The 9,057-nt window shown below is 43.5% G+C and overlaps 1 pseudogene; it reads left to right on the top strand.

Moving 5' to 3' along the window:
• The first annotated feature begins 355 nt into the window (after positions 1 to 355).
• LOC134930319 (5S ribosomal RNA) lies at positions 356 to 476 on the top strand (annotated as a pseudogene).
• Positions 477 to 9,057: the final 8,581 nt, after the last annotated feature.

Genomic DNA, 9,057 nt, shown 5'->3' with positions numbered 1-9,057 from the left:
GTAGAAACACATGCTGTTTCATAACATTTTTGTTACATCATAATTCGATTCCAGATGCCTTGACATTCAAAGCCATCGAACATGTGAAACTAGGCAAAAGAAGTGGAGATCTTGCAATAAACTCTCGAGAAGGGAAATGTATTGGATATTCCAATTGAATACCATGTATCCAGCTGGATTTAATGAAAGCTACGAAATTGCTCCCTTCCTTTGAATTATTGCTCTCTTTCTTTCTCTGTACAGTTAAGAATTTATCATTAAAACACTTTGGTTTATTGGTTTGGTGGTTCTTCTTTCTACAATCTAGATCTTTGACATGTAGTCTTTTTTCCTGAAGAAAATATGTGCTAAGCTAAACTACAGCCATACTAGAATGGAAAATGCCCACCCTCGTCCGATCGTGGAAGCCAAGCATTTGAGGGGCCTAGTCAGTACCAGGGAGGGTGACCACCTGGGAAGACTAGGTGCTGTAGAAAGAATGGTTGCACACAGGAAATTTCCTCTTCATAATTATAGTATTTTCTTTTAAGTTAATTTCACCTATAGAGACACTTCATATTTAATTACACAAGTAAACTAAGCACTCAGCTCATAAAATAAAATATTTCACAGCACTCTTTTCTGGTTTTATTTAAGATTATTAAACACCCTCAATGGTATTTTCTGGTTATATCTAATACTAGTAGGTAATAAGACATACTGTAGGAGAGTGTTCACACTGTCACTTTCTTCAACTTAGCACTTTATCCGTTCATTAAACACATATATTTATTCTATTTTTTAATAGTATGTATACCTTTATATTCTTCTAGTGAGGAAACACCATTAATTGGTTATTAATATTTCTTTTTTCTTTTTTACATGTCATATATAATAATACTGGGAACGACACACGGAGATCATATAAATATTTTTGAAACCTCCCAAAGATGGCTACATCCATAAGGAAAATGCATCACTATATGAAAAAGACTTCACAAAGATGGCGGCCAGACTACTCTTGTATTATTTGGAAGTCCAATGCGGTTCACGTGCATTCCAGCTGAGACATCACTTCCGGGAACTGTTCCTGTATGTGTAACATGGAGTTTATATGGCCGGTGATGATGTAGATGCGGTCTACGGACGTTCCGGGAGTGATTCATCTTCCAGTCACACAAGCGTCGGAGAGTTCTTCTATTTCTGAAAGAAGAGCGGGCGCATGCGCAATTCAACTTTTCCGCCACAGGAAGTGGGGCGGAAGTGGTCTTAACAAGTGTCCTCTGTTAGCTTCGATATTTTATGTATTTCTAATACTAGGTTTTCTAATTTATACAACTTACCAGCTTTTCCATACATACTGTAGCTATATTATACACTGCTCAAAAAAATAAAGGGAACACTAAAATAACACATCCTAGATCTGAATGAATGAAATATTCTTATTAAATACTTTGTTCTTTACATAGTTGAATGTGCTGACAACAAAATCACACAAAAATTATCAATGGAAATCAAATTTATTAACCCATGGAGGTCTGGATTTGGAGTCACACTCAAAATTAAAGTGGAAAAACACAGTACAGGCTGATCCAACTTTGATGTAATGTCCTTAAAACAAGTCAAAATGAGGCTCAGTAGTGTGTGTGGCCTCCACATGCCTGTATGACCTCCCTACAACACCTGGGCATGCTCCTGATGAGGTGGCGGATGGGCTCCTGAGGGATCTCCTCCCAGACCTGGACTAAAGCATCCGCCAACTCCTGGACAGTCTGTGGTGCAATGCGGCGTTGGTGGAGACATGATGTCCCAGATGTGCTCAATTGGATTCAGGTCTGGGGAACGGGCGGGCCAGTCCATAGCATCAATGCCTTTGTCTTGCAGGAACTGCTGACACACTCCAGCCACATGAGGTCTAGCATTGTCTTGCATTAGGAGGAAGCCAGGGCTAACCGCACCAGCATATGGTCTCACAAGGGGTCTGAGGATCTCATCTCGGTACCTAATGGCAGTCAGGCTACCTCTGGTGAGCACATGTAGGGCTGTGCGGCCCCCCAAAGAAATGCCACCCCACACCATTACTGACCCACTGCCAAACCGGTTAGCTGGAGGATGTTGCAGGCAGCAGAATGTTCTCCTTGGTGTCTCCAGACTCTCACGTCTGTCACATGTGGTCAGTGAGACCCTGCTTTCTTCTGTGAAGAGCACAGGGCGCCAGTGGCGAATTTGCCAATCTTGGTGTTCTCTGGCAAATGCCAAACGTCCTGCATGGTGTTGGGCTGTAAGCACAACCCCCACCTGTGGACGTCGGGCCCTCATACCACCCTCATGGAGTTTGTTTCTGATCGTTTGAGTAGACACATGCACATTTGTGGCTTGCTGGAGGTCATTGAGTAGACACATGCACATTTGTGGCTTGCTGGAGGTCATTTTGCAGGGCTCTGGCAGTGCTCCTCCTGTTCCTCCTTGCACAAAGGCGGAGGTAGCGGTCCTGCTACTGGGTTTTTGCCCTCCTACGGCCTCCTCCACGACTCCTGATGTACTAGCCTGTCTCCTGGTAGCGCCTCCATGCTCTGGACACTATGCTGACAGACACATAGTAACATAGTAACATAGTATTTGAGGTTGAATAGAGGCAAATTGCCCATCGTGTTCAACCTGTTTTAAATTGTGACACAGCAAACCTTCTTGCTACAGCTCGCATTGATGTGCCATCCTGGATGAGCTGCACTACCTGAGCCACTTGTGTGGGTTGTAGACTCCGTCTCATGCTACCACTAGAGTGAAAGCACCGTCAGCTTTCAAAAGTGACCAAAACATCAGCCAGAAAGCATAGGAGCTGAGAAGTGGTCTGTGGTCACCACCTGCAGAACAACTCCTTTATTGGGGGTGTCTTGCTGATTGCCTATAATTTTCACCTGTTGTCTATTCCATTTGCACAACAGCATGTGAAATTGATTGTCAATCAGTGATGCTTCCTAAGTGGACAGTTTGATTTCACAGAAGTGTGATTGACTTGGAGTTACATTGTGTTGTTTAAGTGTTCCCTTTATTTTTTTTGAACAGTGTATATAAAATATATACTTAATTATTAGTATATATTATCAATATATGATTTTTAGACACTCCCATAGGAGGAAGAGAGGTCATATGTAGCTTCATAATTGATATGGGTATAAATATAAGACATATCCCAGCACACCATCACCCTTAATGTAGTCCTGACGGACGAAACGCGTTGGTCGCTCCATGATTGCTCCCTAGACTGACCTTCATATATAAGTTAAGAACTTATTCTATGCACTTTATACATTCTTTTTTTTTTCATTTTTGACCTTTTTAATCTTCTTATTACTTGAATTTTATATTACATAAATGTTTTTTTTATCCATTTTTGCTGATTCGATTAGTAATTCTTGTCCTTATGTAGAATAAATGTATATATCTTTTTGAGAACTTTGAATACTATCACATGTTCCTTTACACCTGACACCAGTGGTCGCTGATGCCCATGTTCCATGTTAAATTTACAGCGGCTTACCACTGCTGGTAAATTTAAGGGCCTGCTGACACCCTTTGTACCAAGGGAGTGTCATCTTTCGGACAGTTTTTATTTATATTATTAAGTAAGTTTTTCACAAGTGGCGCTGGTTTTCGCTTTATTTCTGATATATATATATATATATATATATGGTACTAGGAAAGAAGAACAAGCGCCTTATGGTGCAGTAATTTTGTTAATAGTGTATTTACAAACACAAATAATGGAGAGATCCGTACCAGATAGCAACTTGTGTCAGGGCCTATCAATTCCTTATCCAGTGGCTGTTCTCCACCAATATATCAGGAGACATAGAACATCGCCATATAGTGTAGTATCTTAATGTATCAACCAGGGGTCCCACCCCTATAAATCACGCGTACCAAATCAAATCTTTAACCTGCACGTGTCAGATAAACCTTTATCCAATCCGTATAAAGCAATGGAAGACTCCCTTTTGTAATTTCAGCACGCTGACCAGGAAGCAGAATGGCTGGAAACTCCCACAGCGCTATCCCATACACCTTTCTGTAGAGCAACGTGTCCTCCCCGCGTTATCACAGCATCAGAAAGAGTCTCTCCAAATACTGCTCAGGACCGCTCAGTGAACATTGCTCCGTGGCTGGAAAGTCCGGTCATTTGTATCAGGAAGCGTGTTTCTCTCACAGAGATCCTGCAGTCTTTCCAGGCAGACTGCACCATAAGGCGCTTGTTCTTCTTTCCTAGTACCATTTAAATTCCATGACTGAGTATACCCGGGTCATTTACTGAGGAACTGAGCTGCCGCCAGGAAGTCTGGAGTGGGCCCATAGGATTTTGATGATCCGACCAATTCACTGAGGGCAGTGACGGTTTTTGAGACTTTATAAACCGCTAGTGACTGACCCCTAGAGGGAATTTCCGATTGCTGGATAAGCGCACTAATCTATAAAAAACTCATATATATATATATATATATATATATATATATATATATATACATACAGTATACATACACATACATTTAAAGGGATGTAGTTGGCTTCCCTGCGGACAGGATACCAGCTTTCAAAATACCTGTGCACTTTAGAAATTTGAGTGTTGTCCTTTTTCTCTGTATATGTACAGTATAATGATGCAATTCACCACAGCCCACCTAGTTGCCACCTATATCTCTCCTCTGGGAGGTTTGTGGGGGTGGGGGTGGGGGTGGGAGTTTGCAGGTTAGGGGGCGCTAGGCTGAAGCTTTGCCTAGGTTGCTGAGAGACCTTGCACCGGCCCTGCCTGTTATTCTGGCTTCATCCCGGTGACCCAGCATCCAGTACTACTGTAGCACTGGTTTACTCCGTATTTCTCGGCCATCACACTATTGTTTGAATTCCATTATTTCCACTGCAGCCATTGAAGGAGCAGAGGTCACATGACATGCACATTCCCAGGAGAGTCTTATGTTCCTATTGACTCCCTAAGGGATATTATTTGCAGTAGCAGATCTTGCCACGGGCAAGCAGGACTTTTGCCCAGGGCGCCGCCTTCCGTAGGGTGCCGGCGCAATCCGGAGGGCGCAGCACCATGGCAAGATCCGCTGCTGCTGTGGTGCCCCCCGCTGCCGCGGCCCGCTGTCCCGCTGTCCGCTGTGAAAGGAAAACTAGTCGCTACGCGTCTAGTTTCCCTTCGTGGGCTGCCCGCTGTGAAGGGAAACTAGACGCTATGCGTCTAGTTTCCCTTCCTGGAGAGGTTCTTCACTGTAATGATGTGCGGTGCGCGTTGACGTCATCGCGCACCGCACAGCAAAGGTCCTCTCCACGAAGGTAAACTAGACGCTAAGCGTCTAGTTCCCTTCGTGGAGAGGACCTTTGCTGTGCGGTGCGCGATGACGTCATCGGGCAATGCACATCCTACAACAGTACAGGGGGCGTAACTGACCATGCCCCCTGTATGAAGCCACGCCCCCTAATGCCGCCCGGGGCGCCAGATGCCCCGGAACCGGCCCTGATTATTTGCCAGAGGAATTCTCTCAGTGAGAAGCTTTTTTATCTGTTATCTAATATTGATCTTACTCCTGAAAAAGTACCATGTAAGGACCGAAATCAAAGGGTATTGGTGTTTTGACCCCTCAATCTATACTGGGATCCCCACCATAGAGCTCAGCTCACACCCGGTTGGGTGGTTGATGGGAATTTGAGACATCTGTTCCTGTATAGTGATGGTTCAGTGTAACACCATTTTATGATGTAAGAAAATATTTTTTCAAATTTTTTTTTAGATATTTATTCTGATTTTTGTAAATACATTTCAGATATTACACTACAGGTTGAGTATCCCATATCCAAGTATTCCGAAATACGGAATATTCCAAAATACGGAATATTTTGAGCGAGACTGAGATAGTGAAACCTTTGTTTTTTGATGGCTCAGTGTACACAAACTTTGTTTAATACACAAAGTTATAAAAACTATTGTATTTAATGACCTTCAGGCTGTGTGTATAAGGTGTATATGAAACATAAATGAATTGTGTGAATGTACACACACTTTGTTTAATGCACAAAGTTATAAAAAATATTGGCTAAAATGACCTTCAGGTCATGTGTATAAGGTGTATATGAAACATAAATGCATTCTGTGCTTAGACTTAGGTCCCATCACCATGATATCTCATTATGGTATGCAATTATTCCAAAATACGGAAAAATCCGATATCCAAATTACTTCTGGTCCCAAGCATTTTGGATATGGGATACTCAACCTGTAATAAGAGGCTATTGGTGCTGTGTTTGATATGTTTGTTTCTGGTGAGCAGGTATATTCCAGGTTGCCAGAATTACCAGCTTTGAAGAACACTATCTCTCTGGAATAAAAATCAAGTCCTGATGAATCTGCATATCTACATGGATAGTTCAATTCCATATAAAGAAAGCATATGGACTTTTGGCCCTAATTCAGACCTGATCGCTGTTGTGTGAATTTGCAAAGCGGCCGATAATCGAATGACTGCGCATGCATACGGATCGTAATGCACAGATGGGAGGCCAAACGGCAAAAAAGTCCTGCATTTTTTTTATCGTTAGTCGAACGCAGGTTGTTTGACAGGAAGTGGACATTTGGGGGTGCTAACTGGCTGTTTTGTGGGAGTGTCAGGAAAAATGCAGGCGTTCCCAAGTGTTTTCAGGGAGGGTGTGTGACGTCAGCTCCTGCCCGATCAGCCTGTTTGTTTTGCACTGTAGGAGTAAGTCCTGGGCTAGGCCCTTTATTTGGACAATTGTAATTAAAGTCCCAGCGCCCTCTGGTTCTTTGTTTTTGCATCTTTGTCTGGTTCCTACTAACAGGGGTTTTACTGTGAGGTGCCGCCTCAGTATCAACAAGCACTAGAGAAAGTTTATTTCTTTTATATATATATATATATATATATATATACATACACATATATATATATATATATATATATATCTACTGTATATATACAGGTATATCACTTTTAGTACCTAAATATATCACACTATGAAGTGCATGTCTTTTTTGGGGAAGTGTATAAACCTGAACATTGTTAAATTATATGCCGTGAATTTGTCAGCAACAAATATTGGGGGTACTGTTTTGGGTAGTGCCATTCAGCTGTGACTCCTGCTTACAATTAGAAGGGGGCTGCTGCTGCCCCCATGCATTCAGAGGAGAGGAGACATCAAGCCCCAGCTTCTGGCACCTATGCAATGAATCCAACAGGTGCCACGGTGCGACTGTGCATGCGTAAACCCCTGGCTTCTATGGACTGCATTGGCTGCAGCCCGTAGATGCTGGATTGGGCTACGTGAAATGCAAAGAGTTGCTTCCTCTTGTGAGCCAGCTCTCTGCTTGTCACAGCCCGGTTTGGTAGTCCCGGAGGGAGGAAACACCTTCCAATGGGACTGCCTTGTGTTTCTGTGACTGACAGGTAGAACTTCCAATAGGAAGTCACTGCTAGTCACAGTGAAGTCAGTGCAGGTTCAGACTGCATCTGGCTTCAATGACACTGATCCGGGTGACAGACTTTACCTGGGGGTGCTGCAGTCCTGCAGCCAATAGGTAAAAACCACAACTGGTGCCATTAATCTACCATTATTTATATATACACAATCTTGGACTAGGGCATTAAGGATCCACCAGGGAAATGCAGCTGCAGGGGTCCACTGAAGGGGTGTGACCATCCATTGGGTAGTTGTGGTCATGAACAGAAGCATTGTAGCCATACCACAAAGGATATGGCATGTTATGCATTCTCAGACACTGCACTGTGCTCAATTTAGTCTAATATATTTTATTTGTGCCCCCATTAGTCTAATTTGTAGAATAAAATAATATTAATACGTGCCACCTTTAGCTATAAATATAAGTGGTGTCCCTTTAGTCTAATAATAATCCATGCGCCCTTTAGTCTAACAACAATCACTTGTGCCTACTGTAGGCTAATAATATTATGTACCCTCTGCGCCACTCGCAGTCACTGACACACACACACACACACACACACACACACACACACACACACACACACACACACACACACACACGCACACTGCCTCTCTCTCACACACACACACTGTGTATCACATTGACACTAACCATTTTCCTATGTTCTGTTTACACTTTCCACTCCAGCATCCAGAAAACTCCTGTTCCTATTACAGCAGTCAGTTGACTGAGTGATGTGTTTTGCGAATGTACCTAGCCAATCGGAACACAGCAGACATTGCTGAGGAGTTGTTGCACTGATCAGAATACTCCTCAGTGTTAGCCGTATCTTTGCACATGGAGACAGCTTGTCAGGGCAAAGGTACTCCCATAGGTAACAGTCACCAGCATGCCCCTGCATTGGTCACACTCGTGATAATAGGGGGTCGAGCTGTTAAGCAGGGGGCCCACAGAGGATTTACCCAGCTCCCCAACAGACTAATCCGACCCTGTATACATAAATATATGTGAACAATACCACTAATATTTGTGTACAAACATGAATTAGGCTCTGAGTGCCCATGCCCCTCTGCCTGTGGGCCTAATTCATGTTTGTACGCAAATGTAAGTATGATTTTCTAGGCTAAAGAGCTGCTAATGTTAGCAAATGAAGCTGCCGCCCAGGAATGAAAAGAGACGCCCAGCGCAGCCATCTCAAACTCATTTTCAGCTGCATGCAAATATGCAGTCTATACACAAATCTGAGGAACATTGAGGGTAAGGGTAGGTCTATGGCCACACACACTTGCCACAGCAGTAGAGATGCAAACACCATGTTTTAGCATGCTCGCAGCTGATGACCAATACATGTCCCAAAAATGGCCATGACACCCCTGCATTTTCCCAACCAACCCATAGCCAGATTAAGGGGGTATCGCAGGCACACTGTACCTCAGGCCCCCTTTTGTCAGGGGGCCCCCGGCCAGAGCACACGGTTATCACTAGCTTTCTCTGACGTCCTAGTGGATGCTGGGAACTCCGTAAGGACCATGGGGAATAGCGGCTCCGCAGGAGACTGGGCACAAAAGTAAAGCTTTAGGACTACCTGGTGTGCACTGGCTCCTCCCCCC

The sequence above is a fragment of the Pseudophryne corroboree genome, chromosome 5, assembly GCF_028390025.1.
Source record: "Pseudophryne corroboree isolate aPseCor3 chromosome 5, aPseCor3.hap2, whole genome shotgun sequence".
Lineage (NCBI taxonomy): Eukaryota > Metazoa > Chordata > Amphibia > Anura > Myobatrachidae > Pseudophryne > Pseudophryne corroboree.
This window is presented reverse-complemented; position numbering and strand designations above follow the sequence as displayed.